A 14699-nucleotide genomic window follows, 5' to 3' on the forward strand; every position below is an offset into this window, starting at 1 on the left:
AACTCAACATTTAGACCCTGAAGCGTTCTGTTACCGTTCTGTTCTCGATAAAAACTGTCCAATTCCCACCTTAAACTGTTTTGTTCTCGATAAAACCGTTCCATTCCCACACTAAACTGTTTCGTTTCAAGCGTTCAGCGTTTTGTTTCAAGCCCAAACCGTTCGTTCCCACAAACTATGCGTTCCCGCATGGTCACTTGGAACTCGCACGTCAGTTTGTTATTTTATTTCAACATGGCGTTAGGTCGACATGGAAAATGCTATCGTTCCTGATTCGACACAATATTTTAAACTTGTACAAGGGTGGACAGTTCTGCAGTTCACATCCGTAAATGTTTACCGACAAATTACAAGTATATCACGACACGACAAAGTATATTCTTAATCAATGGGTAAAATCTTTTTACTGAAGAGCAAAATGAATGAACATGGATGTTTCATTTTTAAACCAATAAATAAATAAATAGCAATAATGTTACTGTTGATGAAAAGAAAAAGCTCGGAAATAAAATGTCAAATTACATGATCTACTTTAAGTACGGACAACTCTTACATTGATCTGAATTTGACATATTTCCGAGTCGTGAAAATGTTTTTCGGGAAATCAAAAACAATCATTTATAAGAATTCCAAAAGCAGTTTGTGTGGTGTCATCTTCAAAAGAGGGTATAAATTGGTCGAGGCACTAAGAATTGCTACAGTAATGGTACATTGTACTAGTCTACGGGAGAGTGGACACAGAGTTCACAATATAGGTCCCCATCTCAAGTGACTTTGCCCTCTTTGATATCCTCTTTTAATTTTGGGATATGTCACCCAAACCCTTTTAATGTATGTTTATCGAAAGGTTACCTTTGTATATACCTTTAATCAACTTCTGAAGTTACTTCACATGTCACCATGACATTGAAGCAATGCAGGCATACCCCTATCGGGTTTTAATGCAAAATGAATATTTTTTTATTGAAAATTGTTATTAAGGGTTCTAAAATTAGAATCCAGAATTGTTATTTATTATTAGATTACATAGACATTCATGGATGTATTTATTTTGAGATACATTCATTCTGAATATGTATGAAAGTTGAAGATAACGAAAAGTGATCAATCTCATAACTCCTATAAGCAATACAAACTATATAGTTGGGCAAACACGGACCCCTGGGCACACCAGAGGTGGGATCAGGTGCCTAGGAAGAGTCAGCATCCGCTGTCGACAGGTCACACCTGCCGTGAGCCATATATCCTGATCAGGTAAACGGAGTTATTTCGAAATTCCTAAAACTTAAATTAATCAATACACGTGAATAAGGCTGATGTGTACAGATTTCAGCTTAATGGGTAGTTTACTTATTTTAACCACCTCTGACCTGAAAAACAATACTCAAAAGCATATTGGCGGAACTGTCATGGCTTTTTATTTGAAACAACATTCCCGAGGATGAAAATGAAAATGACGAGAGCGCATGCTCGCGTTGGGACTATTTATGGACTAAGTCTGGTGTCAAGAAAAGGACAGCAAAATTCCAGAAAAATTGAATTGCACTTAAAAATATTCAAGCATGTCAAATTCGTCATTCTTAATAACTGAATTTATCTTAAAGGGATAAATTTGATTAACCGTAGTCAAAATCAGTGTGTCAAGAACTGTATATAATTTCAAACGCTTCAATGCACTACATTGAGCCCATATATAAAGTTTCCAAAAATACACGTTATACATGTACAAACTGAAGTCCTCTTTAGAATTACCTGTGCACTAAGTAATCGAAAAAATCATAACATTTTGAGTAAAGAATGGCAATGTTACTTTGTATTATATCTAAATCGGACCAAGCCTCAAATGATGCAATTCGATTTTTCTAAAGTGTGAAGTGATTTTAATTGATTACATACATGTGTAACATAAATATAACTAGTTCTAATTGTAATGGGGACCGTTACATATGTTCCCCAAACCTCCTCCAATTAAAAACTGATGTCATTGTAAACCTATAGCAAAAATTCATTTTATTTTAGCCTTTAATTACACGTAGTACGTTTAATATGGTCATTTCAGTACCAACAAATGAAACAAAGTAATGCACGTGCATACACGCGCACGCGTGTATGATTCTGCACTTTTGTTGAAGTCATTCAACAGGCATTTGTATCATATACCCACAGTATGAATTTCATAACGTTTCCATCAAATATAAGGAAGTTATAGTGATTTTAAAATCGTCCAATCAGAATTCAGAACACGTGCATGCACGTGCTGAGCAGTAGTTCTAATCAGGAGCAATTTGGAAGGAATACCAAGACACACCTAGAATCTAAAAATCAAAAGAATTTGATTAAAAACAAAAACGTTATCGTCCTTTAAAAAAATAAGTTTTGAAAGACGATGCCCGCGCATGCGCGTGTGCGTTGGCATTTTTCAATACACCAATATATAGATATTTATATTATCTACCTATGCTGTGAATATCAACTCATTCGCTTCATTCATAAGAGAGTTACAGACGTTTTAGTATTATCCAATCAAAATGAAGCGCACGTGCATGCGCGTTCAGATTGGTAATTTTCACCATGCAGATCAGTTAAGGATCTCAATACCTACCTATGATACGAATATCAAACCATTTTGATGAACAACAAAGAAGTTAGACTGATTACAAAGTTAGTATATGAAAATTTGTGATGCACGTGCATGCGCATGCACGTGCGTGCAGACAAAATGAATATCATTTTTCACATCTACAAATGATATACTATCATCCTACCAAGGTTTCATATCGATCACGTGTGAATTTCGATTTCATAAATTTTGTACCAAAATTGCAATGGACGTGCGCGCGCTTGCATGCACGTACGAAAAAAATCACTATCGTTCTGCACATCTACAAACGCTATATTATCATCCTGGAAAGTTTCATATTGATCCCTTTTGTACTTTCTGAGAACACTCCCGGACAATAAAGGCCGGAGAAAAATAAGAATAACGAGCTATAACTGTTGGGATGCCAACACAAATGTCTCCGAACACCTCCCCATGTCAGAAATGGTTTTTGATACCAGATATGCACTCGGGATCCTCTAAAAACCCTAGAAACTAAATTTGGTTGAAATCCGACGGACTTGTAATTTGGCCGCCATTTTCTTCAATGGCGGCCATTTTGAAACATTTGAAAATTGATTGGAAGGAAATACTGATGCTAGAAATGAATTGTGGACCCTCCATTTACCCCAGAACCCAAATGTTGTAGATATTTTAACACTTTGAAATATTTCGGTATATGGCGGCCATTTTGAAAATGGCGGCTCAAAAAAAAAATTTGATGGTGGAAATGAACTCGGGGTCACTAAATTACCCTAGAAATAGAATTTGGTTGAAATCCGACAACCTTGAGTTTTTGACGTTTTTTGGCCGCCATCTTGAAACGGCGGCCATTTTGAAAATTTGAAAAGTTGAATGCACCCCTCCTAGTGACCCCCTATCAGCTCACAAAGTTTGAAGTGGATCTGTCGAAGCACTTTCACAAAATCGGTCGGACAAATTTCTCACTAAAGAAGAGGAATAATAAGAATAAGAAGACTAGATTCGATCTCGTTGCGAGCAACGAGTGGGTCTTCCGTCCAAATTTAGATGTGATTAGATAAGAATTTGACTGACATTTTCGTTCATAATTATGATACAAATATATTGTCTAGACGTACAATTTAGCTTTGGTAATGTTTTACAAATATTGATCATTTAAATGTTATCAATTAAAGACTCTCTCTACCTCTCGGCAACTAATTAAAGGGGTCAGCTTTTTTTCGAGAAAAAAAGTTAATAATCTTATTTACTGCGATACAGATTCGACTGATCAGGCGAGTCATGCCGCCCGGAGGCCTATTTTTTTTTTTTTATATCATTCTAGATATATCTCGCAAAACTGAACAAATTTTTTTCTACATGTCCTATGGAAATTTTCTTAAGAAAAAAGTTATTGATTGCGACATTTATCAGACTGTTAAGGCGAGTCATATATCGTTGATATCGTTGGAAAGATCTTGCAAACCTGAACAACTTTTGGTCTACATGTTTTATCAAAAGTTTCTCCAGAAAAAAGCTGTTGATTGTGACACTAATCAAACTCTTCAGGCGAGCCATAAGGCCTGTTCGCCTTTTTCATGATGTTGTTTGAAACATCTTGCAAAACTGAACAACTTTTGCTCTAGATGTCTCATTAAAAGTTTCTTGACTAAAATGTTATAGATTACAACAATAACCCAACTGTTCAGGTGAGCCATGAGACAGGCAGGCCTTATTCTTAACATCGTTAGTAACGCTTGCGAATCTGAACAACTTTTGTTCTACATGTCTTATCAAAAGTTTCTCGAGAAAAAAGTTATTAATGTTATTAATTGTGATACAAATTCGACTGTTCAGGCGAGCCATGACGCCCGCAGGCCTATTTTTTGATATCATTAGATAGATCTTGCAAAACTGAACAACTTTTATTCTACATGTTTTATCAGAGTTTCGTGAGGAAAAAGTTAATCATTGTAACAGAAACTCAATGGTTCAGGCGATCCATGAGGCCCATGGGCCCATTTCTTGATACGGCACGAAAGATCTCAATAAACTGTACAACTTTTGTTATATATGTCTAAACAAAATATTTACGAGTATAACGTTATGCGACATTTATCACTGTTAAGGCGAGTCCTAAGGCCTGTGGGCCTTTTTCTTGATATCGTTTGAAAGATCTTGCAAAACTGAACAACTTTTGTTCTACATGTCTTATCAATAGATTCTCGAGAAAAAGTTAGTAATTGTGACACTGATCAAACTGTTCAGGCGAGCCATGAGGCCCGTTGGGCTTTTTTGATGATGTTGTTCGAAAGATCTTGCAAAACTGAACAACTTTTGTTCAAGATGTCTTATTAAAAGTTTCTTGACAAAAATGTTATAGATTGCAACAATAACCCAACTGTTCAGGTGAGCCATGAGACCTGCAGGCCTATTTATTAACATCGTTAGTTAACCCTTGCGAAACTGAACAACTTTTGTTCAACATGTCTTGTCAAAAATTTCTCGAGAAAAAAGTTATTAATGTTATTTTGATACAAATTCGACTGTTCAGGCGAGCCATGACGCCCTGAGGCCTAGTTTTTGATATCATTAGATAGATTTTGCAAACCTGAACAACTTTTATTCTACATGTCTTATCAAAAGTTTCATGAGAAAAAAGTTAATCATTGTAACAGAAACTCAATGGTTCAGGCAAGCCATGAGGCCCATGGGCCCATTTCTTGATACGGCACGAAAGATCTCAATAAACTGTACAACTTTTGTTATGTATGTCTAAACAAAATATTTACGAGTATAACGTTATGCGACATTTATCACTGTTAAGGCGAGTCATAAGGCCCGTGGGCCTTTTTCTTGATATCGTTTGAAAGATCTTGCAAAACTGAACAACTTTTGTTCTACATGTCTTATCAAAAGATTCTCGAGAAAAAAGTTAGTAATTGTGACACTGATCAAACTGTACAGGCGAGCCATGAGGCCCGTTGGCCTTTTTGATGATGTTGTTCGAAAGATCTTGCAAAACTGAACAACTTTTGTTCAAGATGTCTTATTAAAAGTTTCTTGACAAAAATGTTATAGATTGCAACAATAACCCAACTGTTCAGGTGAGCGATGAGACCCGCAGGCCTATTTATTAACATCGTTAGTTAACCCTTGCGAAACTGAACAACTTTTGTTCAACATGTCTTGTCAAAAGTTTCTCGAGAAAAAAGTTATTAATGTTATTAATTGTGATACAAATTCGACTGTTCAGGCGAGCCATGACGCCCTGAGGCCTAGTTTTTGATATCATTAGATAGATCTTGCAAACCTGAACAACTTTTATTCTACATGTCTTATCAAAATTTTTGTGAGAAAAAAGTTAATCATTGTAACAGAAACTCAATGGTTCAGGCGAGCCATGAGGCCTATGGGCCCATTTCTTGATATGACACGAAAGATCTCAATAAATTGTACAACTTTTGTTATATATGTCTAAACAAAATATTTACGAGTAAAAAGTTCTGATTTAAAACGTGGAGAAAAATGAGACACTTTTTAAAACTCCATTTTCGACCCCTACCGAGCTTCCATACTAGGCACTTCCGGAAATTTTGAAAACCCAGGTGCACAACTACAACATGTCGTTTAACATCACTGAAAATTTCAGCACTCTAGCTTTTATCGTTTTTGAGTTTTTGTCTGGACAAAATGGTCATCTGAAAATCGATAAAAGGGGGATAACTTCCAACCGGAAGTGATTTTTCAAAAATTGAAACGGCGGTACAAACTTCAAATGGCAACGCATCAATCCTGAAAATTTGAAGCAAATTGATCCATCCATCTCCGAGAAATCTTCTGCACAAAAATCGGTAAGGAGAAAAAAAAAGAATAATAATAATAAGAAAAGTGAAAAATCAACAATAGAATAATAGAAGGGTCTTCCGCTGAAGACGGAAGACCCTAAAAATAATAATAACTAGATTCGATCTCGTTGCGAGCAACGAGTGGGTCTTCCGTCCAAATTTAGATGTGATTAGATAAGAATTTGACTGACATTTTCGTTCATAAATAATGATACAAATATATTGTCTAGACGTACAATTTAGCTTTGGTAATGTTTTACAAATATTGATCATTTAAATGTTATCAATTAAAGACTCTCTCTACCTCTCGGCAACTAATTAAAGGGGTCAGCTTTTTTTCGAGAAAAAAGTTAATAATCTTATTTACTGCGATACAGTTTCGACTGATCAGGCGAGTCATGCCGCCCGGAGGCCTATTTTTTTTTTATATCATTCTAGATATATCTCGTAAAAGTGAACAAATTTTTTTCTACATGTCCTATGGAAATTTTCTTAAGAAAAAAGTTATTGATTGCGACATTTATCAGACTGTTAAGGCGAGTCATAAGACCCGTGGGCCTTTTTCTTGATATCGTTTGAAAGATCTTGCAAACCTGAACAACTTTTGGTCTACATGTTTTATCAAAAGTTTCTCCAGAATAAAGCTATTGATTGTGACACTAATCAAACTCTTCAGGCGAGCCATGAGGCCTGTTCGCCTTTTTCATGATGTTGTTTGAAACATCTTGCAAAACTGAACAACTTTTGTTCTACATGTCTTATCAAAAGTTTCTCGAGAAAAAAGTTATTAATGTTATTAATTGTGATACAAATTCGACTGTTCAGGCGAGCCATGACGCCCGCAGGCCTATTTTTTGATATCATTAGATAGATCTTGCAAAACTGAACAACTTTTATTCTACATGTTTTATCAGAGTTTCGTGAGGAAAAAGTTAATCATTGTAACAGAAACTCAATGGTTCAGGCGATCCATGAGGCCCATGGGCCCATTTCTTGATATGGTACGAAAGATTTCAATAAACTGTACAACTTTTGTTATATATGTCTAAACAAAATATTTACGAGTATAACGTTATGCGACATTTATCACTGTTAAGGCGAGTCATAAGGCCCGTGGGCCTTTTTCTTGATATCGTTTGAAAGATCTTGCAAAACTGAACAACTTTTGTTCTACATGTCTTATCAAAAGATTCTCGAGAAAAAAGTTAGTAATTGTGACACTGATCAAACTGTTCAGGCGAGCCATGAGGCCCGTTGGCCTTTTTGATGATGTTGTTCGAAAGATCTTGCAAAACTGAACAACTTTTGTTCAAGATGTCTTATTAAAAGTTTCTTGACAAAAATGTTATAGATTGCAACAATAACCCAACTGTTCAGGTGAGCCATGAGACCTGCAGGCCTATTTATCAACATCGTTAGTTAACCCTTGCGAAACTGAACAACTTTTGTTCAACATGTCTTGTCAAAAGTTTCTCGAGAAAAAAGTTATTAATGTTATTAATTGTGATACAAATTCGACTGTTCAGGCGAGCCATGACGCCCTGAGGCCTAGTTTTTGATATCATTAGATAGATCTTGCAAACCTGAACAACTTTTATTCTACATGTCTTATCAAAAGTTTCGTGAGAAAAAAGTTAATCATTGTAACAGAAACTCAATGGTTCAGGCGAGCCATGAGGCCTATGGGCTCATTTCTTGATATGACACGAAAGATCTCAATAAACTGTACAACTTTTGTTATATATGTCTAAGCAAAATATTTACGAGTAAAAAGTTATGATTTAAAACGTGGAGAAAAATGAGACACTTTTTTAAACTCCATTTTCGACCCCTACCGAGCTTCCATACTAGGCACTTCCGGAAATTTTGAAAACCCAGGTGCACAACTACAACATGTCGTCTAACATCACTGAAAATTTCAGCACTCTAGCTTTTATCGTTTTTGAGTTTTTGTCTGGACAAAATGGTCATCTGAAAATCGATAAAAGGGGGATAACTTCCAACCGGAAGTGATTTTTCAAAAATTGAAACGGCGGTACAAACTTCAAATGGCAACGCATCAATCCTGAAAATTTGAAGCAAATTGATCCATCCATCTCCGAGAAATCTTCTGCACAAAAATCGGTAAGGAGAAAAAAAAAGAATAATAATAATAACTAGACACGATCTCGTTGCGAGCAACGAGTAGGTCTTCCGTCCGATTTGTTGATGCACTCGGAGTTAAAAAAAAAAAAAAAAAAGACAAATGAGTCCCAATTTAGTTTCCAACTTTAAGACACTTTAGATATAATCAATTTTTCATATCATAAGCTTCTGAAGCAAAGTTGCGGTGAAATTCGTTTGAAATTCGACTCTCCAGGCGAGCCATAAGGCCCGCGGGCCTATTTTGTGATGTCATTTGTTAGCCCTCTATAGACTCAACAACTTTAGTTCTATATGTCTTTACAAAATATTTACCTGTAAAAAGTTATTGAGATCGACCGATATCGACAAAAAATCGACTCTACAGGCGAGCCATTAGGACCATAGGCCTATTTCTTGATATCAATCGATAGATCTCGATAAACTGAACAACTTTTGTTCAATATGTCCTTACAAAATATTTACCAGTTACAAGTTTTTGAAATCGACTGATATCGACAAAAATCGACTCTACAGGCGAGCCATGAGGCCCACAGACCCATTTTATGATATTGATCGATAGGTTATGACACATTGAACAACTTTTGTTCAATAATGCTTTTCAAAAAATATGTCGTTTTAAAGATATGAGGTGTCAAATATTTACGATTTTGGCCCTTAAAATCTCTAATTACGTAACATATGACCTACTTTTTGATTTGATAAGATCAAGCTCGTTGAGATGAACATTTCCGCTTCTACAACTTATTATAAAATATTAATAGTTTCTGAGATATTCTCAAAAACATTTGGACCCTTCTGAACCCCTAATTTAAAGGGCCAGCCCGTTTTGCTTGATATCGTAAGAAAGGCCTTGTCATTTTAAACATTTTTTGCTCAACAAGTATTTAGAAATTCTTTACCGTTCTCGAGTTATCTCTACAAGAAATATTTAGGGGCCAAACTGTAGCTCCCTAACGGGGCCACATAGGGAAAAAACGAAATGTACATATTGTTTAGATTATCATTCTGAACAACTTTTGTTCAATAATGCTTTTCAAAATATTTGTCGTTTTCAAGATATGAGGCGTCAATTATTTATGATTTTGGCCCTTAAAATCCCTTATTACGTATTTTATGACCTACTTTTTGATTTGATAAGAACAAGCTTGTTTAGATGAACATTTCCGCTTCAATGACTTATTACAAAATATTAATAGTTTCTGAGATATTCTCATAAACCTTTGGACCCTTCTGGGCCCCTAATTTAAAGTGTCAGCCCCTTTTGCTTGATATCGTAAGAAAGGTCATGACATTTCAAACATTTTTTGTTCAACAAGTATTTAGAAATTCTTTACCGTTCTCGAGTTATTTCTAGAAGTAATTTTTAGGGGCCAAACTGTAGCTCCCTAACGGGGCCACATAGGGTAAAAACGAAATATGCATATTGTTCAGATCATCATTCTGAACAACTTTTGTTCTTTATTGCTTTTCAAAATATTTGTCGTTTTCGAGATACAAGGGATAAAAAATTTATGGTTTTGGCCCTTAAAATTCCTTATTACGTAACATATGACCTAAATTTTTATATGAATAGATTTGGATTGTTGAGATGAACATTTTTTGTTCTTTGACTTATACCAAAATATTAACGATTTTTGAGATATTTGATGTAGACTTTGAGCCCTTCTAGATCCCTAATTTAAGGGGCTAGCCCCTAAATGTTGATATTTTCGAAAAGATCTCGTAAATGTGCACAACTTTTGTTCTACATGTCTTAACAAAATATTTGCAAGAAAAAAGATATTGGAGATCAAAGGTCAAAAATCGCCGAAATCGCCGAAAAATTTTGGCATCCAGTTTTTCAGGTCCAGGCGAGCGTTCAGGCAAATCGCCTCCGGTAAAATCGAATTCCCCACAAATCTTCTAAAATGTTTACTCTATCTTGTGTAGAAATTTCAAGACTCTAGCTTCAAAACTAACGGAGGAGATGCGTGGACAACAAGGCCCTTCAAAAAGTCACTAAAAGAGAGATAACTCCTGACCGGAAGTGACGTCAAGCACGAAATTTTGCAAGCAAAGTCTCTTCATCACAAGACATCTTTCCTGAAAATTTCGTGTAAATCGATCGAGAAATGGCTGAGAAAAACGCGTGTACTACTAAGGAAAATAATAATAATAATAATAATAATGAAGAAGAAGAACGCGAACAATAATAGTAAGGTCTTCCGCAGGAGACGGAAGACCTTAATAAGAAAAGTGAAAAATCAACAATAGAATAATAGAAAGGTCTTCCGCTGAAGACGGAAGACCCTAATAAGAAACGGAGCAAAAACAATATGTCTCCGACACTTTGTGTTCGGAGACATAATAATAATAATAACTAGAGCAAAGCTCGTTGCAAAGCAACGAGTGGGTCTTCCTTCATAGCTGTGTGATTGATTTTTATGTTGTTTTTGTCTCCTTTGCTGTTGCCAGTTGTTTTGCCTTTTCTAGAAGCAAGTTCATTAGCTAATTGATCTAATCAATTTTTAAATATATAGATATATAGATTCACAATTTCTCCCCTTGAAAAAGAGCATATCCCTGCAGATGAAATGAAAAATAAGAATGCCCTCCTATTAAAAAACTTGTCCATGTGCTCCTGGAGATAAAGTTGAAAATAACAACTTGTCTGTTAAACGTATTATATAAACTTTGATCACAAACTCATTTGAGCTTCAGGCTCAGATGAGCTAAAAATCACTTGATTTTTCTTATTAAAGTCACAAATTAAAATACTTTGCTTCAATACAAAATAATCACAATGTAATAAGCTTTCAGTGAGAGCTATTGACCTAATCAATTTTCAAATATATATAGATTCACAAGTTCTCCTCTTGAAAAAGAGCATATCCCTGCAGATGAAATGAAAAATAAGAATGTCCTTCTATTAAGGATGTTTTAAGAAAAGTGTAATAAAACTTGTCCATGTGATCCTGCAGAGAAAGTTGAAAATAACAACGTCTGTAAAACGTGATATACATTAACTGAACAGACTTTGATCACAAACCCATTTGAGCTTCTGGCTCAGATGAGCTAAACATCACTTGGTTTTTCTTATTAAAGTCACAAATTAAAATAATTTGCTTCAATACAAAAAAATCACAATGTAATAATCTTTCTGTGAGCTTTAAAAATTTCAGATAAATATAACAGGAAATGAAGAATTCTCTATGTTTATTTTTTGATCTGTTGGGAATCAAAACTGTACATAATTATAAAAAAAAACAACAGGATTCAGCTGTAAAAACTTTGCTGTATTTTAAATGTGATTCAACATCACATTGAAATAACACATGAAAGATGTACATTATAGTAGTACATGTTCTATACACTGAGTCAACAAACAAGCAACCATGTATACACAATTGTATACATTAAAACAGCTCTAATACTGTAAACGTATTACATTTGGTTGTGTATTCTTTTTAGCGCCTTTGGCAGAAAGCAACTTCCGCTCATTCAAATACAACGCTAAATGTCTTACACTCTACACATAAATAAAAAAACAAAAAGGAATTCGCTAAATCAAATTCACGCTAACTTGTTCAAAAATCAATTTCCGCCAAATATCGTACACGCTGAATATAATACATTTACAGTAAATATATGCATACATTTAAATTTCACTTGTTACATGTTCTAGTTGTATAGGCCTAATATGTAAATTATATTAGATAGAGGGTTTTTGTCCATCTGTGTCTCTTAATTTCTGCATTCTGCTGATATTTTTAAGCATCACCAATTTTCTATTCATATGCTCTTTTGGCAAATCATCGTTATGCTGGGAATCAATCTACACAATCACTTAACCTGGAGACATACTGTCGTACCTAAAACAAATATGAAAATTCTTGATTTTAATAAATAAATAAATTATAAACCATGTGTTCAGAGCCATTCACTATTTTTTTTTATGTAAAAGTACATGTATTTCACTTAGATATTTAGTACAAGCTGTTAAAAACAGTAATGAAATTCAAGTAATGCTTTGGGGTATACGTAGAATTTTTTCATCATTTCAAAAAATGAATGCACATAACTAGCACAGTATAATATTTACTTTTAACATGTTTAAAGAACTAACTAATTATGAATCCTGAGAACAATTTTGTTAAACTAATCAAAATGGATTTTGCTTTCCGACACGACTGTCAAGGGAAAGTTTGTTTAACATGTTTAAGGAAATAATTTCACTATATGTTACTATATAGCTTTAATTAAATTAATTAAGTAACTAGACTCTCAGTAGATAATTAATGAAAGAGAAAATAAAAATTAATTCTTGGGCAAATATTTGAGATCAGAAAAAAGACGCCTTATGCGGCATTTAAGAGAGAAAATTGACACTAAACACACCTACCTCAAAATACACGTGGGTTTCACATGTTGACAAACATCCAGGAAGTTGCATCATGCGCACCTGAAAAAAGAATTCCCTTTAATTCAGTGGGACAATTCCAATAAAGTTATAATATTCCTAGTAAATGAGCCCAAAATTAATACTGTAGGCCTAAAATAGGATGCCGAAAAAAGAAAAAAAGAACAGAAATTCTCTCTATATATAGAACTACAATTGACTAAGTTCATTTTGATTGGCTATTTCCTTGCGCAAGACCTTTAAGATGACTAAAAGTTAATGAAATTAAATGAAGTTTGCAGAAAAATGTCTATTAGTTATTTATCTCTCATATACTAGTGCATCAAAATCTATTTTTGACCCTAAGGGATGAAAAATAGGAGATAACTCTTCCAAACAGATTGCAGAATTTTAGGCTAAATTTCTGGTCAAATTGATCTCCAGTATATCATTTTCAAAACACAAAAAAATCTAATGAGTGAATTATTTAGGAAAAAATTTGGAATGATATGCAATTGGAGTTTGTGTCCATCTGCATAAAAGTTTTTTCAACTCTAATTAACAAGCCCTAATTAACTAAGAAACAGGAAGTTTACTGATTTATAAGGAAGTAATTAGCAAAAAATTGTCAATCTTAATTCTAAACAAAGTCAGGGACTGGAAAAAATGGTGCCAAGAAAGACTTCAATGACGTACCATGGAGCTTTGATAACAGTGATCACTGATAAATGGCTGGTGATTAAGATAAGTGGTTCTTTAGCAGTAGGGAGTGATGAGGCTTTTCCATCAGTCATCAAAGAATGGAGTTTCTCTTAGAAGACCAGGCAGCTCTAAAATAAATAAACAAGATAAAAATTTACAATACATAAACATGCACACCACAACACAATAGCATATTCTTAGAAAAGGTCTGCAAGTGTACAGTTAAATAATAATCATGCCAAAGAAGGGACCAAAGTGGTTGCATCAACATCAATTCAAAAAAGGAAGTATTCCTCACAACAAGGGCCAGCATAGTACAGGGACCACCAGCCCAGTCCAATCTCTAGTACCCATAAGAAGGCTAAGTAAAGAAGAGTTTCAGGATGTTGTATGGCCACAGAAGAATGGAATGTTTGCAGTTACCGATGCTGAGAGCCGAAGCAGTGAAATGAAGATTTTGCGACCCGGACCAAGTGAAGTCCAGCCTGTAGACTCCAACATGGACGCTGTGTCAGATGACCCAAACTCAAAACCATACAAAGTACTTCACCAAGAGAAGACTGCTAAATTGTGGAATAATGCATTTAAAGAACACTCACAAAAGTTTCCAGACTGTAATGGTTCACTGGACTGGAACCAGCATGGGGAGGAAAAACGAGTCCTGGCATGGATCCTTTCCATCCGATGTAAGAAGTGCCACTATACAAGTCGCCGTGAAAAACTGTATGAAGAGGTGGGGAGATCCAGAAGGGGATGCAGAGCTGCACAGCTAAATGTGGCTATGGCTGTCGGTCACATGGGTACCAGCCTTACTACAGAGGGTATGCGTGGTATGCTTCTTGGCGCAAATATTGAACCAGCATCAGCTACCAACATGCAGCAGACCTGCAACAAAGTGGGAAAAATTATCACAGACGTGAATAAAACCAGCATGAAGAAAATAAGGCAGGCAGGGTGATGACCGTCCACTAGACATTTCCCATTATACCAGTGATGGGGATAGTGCCGCTGCATCCGGGGCATTTGAAAAACAAGAACATGTCATCGAAAACCTTAAAGACTTACG

General features: G+C 35.1%; 1 protein-coding gene and 1 long non-coding RNA gene across 52 annotated transcripts in view; one reads left to right on the forward strand and one right to left on the reverse strand.

The window, feature by feature from the left end:
• Window positions 1–14699, forward strand: part of LOC125659436 (leucine-rich repeat-containing protein 15-like) — a 615079-nt gene that overhangs the window by 208998 nt on the left and 391382 nt on the right. The gene's annotated exons all lie outside the window — the stretch shown is intronic.
• Window positions 11732–14699, reverse strand: part of LOC125659435 (uncharacterized) — a 17468-nt gene continuing 14500 nt past the window's right edge. For both annotated transcript variants that reach the window (XR_008798523.1, XR_007364067.2), the window contains exons 6-9: window positions 14233–14518; window positions 13628–13761; window positions 12935–12994; window positions 11732–12404 (exon numbers count right to left, since the gene is read on the reverse strand). This is a non-coding gene — a long non-coding RNA (uncharacterized LOC125659435). The remainder of the gene's footprint in view (window positions 12405–12934; window positions 12995–13627; window positions 13762–14232; window positions 14519–14699) is intronic.

The sequence above is a fragment of the Ostrea edulis genome, chromosome 9, assembly GCF_947568905.1.
Source record: "Ostrea edulis chromosome 9, xbOstEdul1.1, whole genome shotgun sequence".
Lineage (NCBI taxonomy): Eukaryota > Metazoa > Mollusca > Bivalvia > Ostreida > Ostreidae > Ostrea > Ostrea edulis.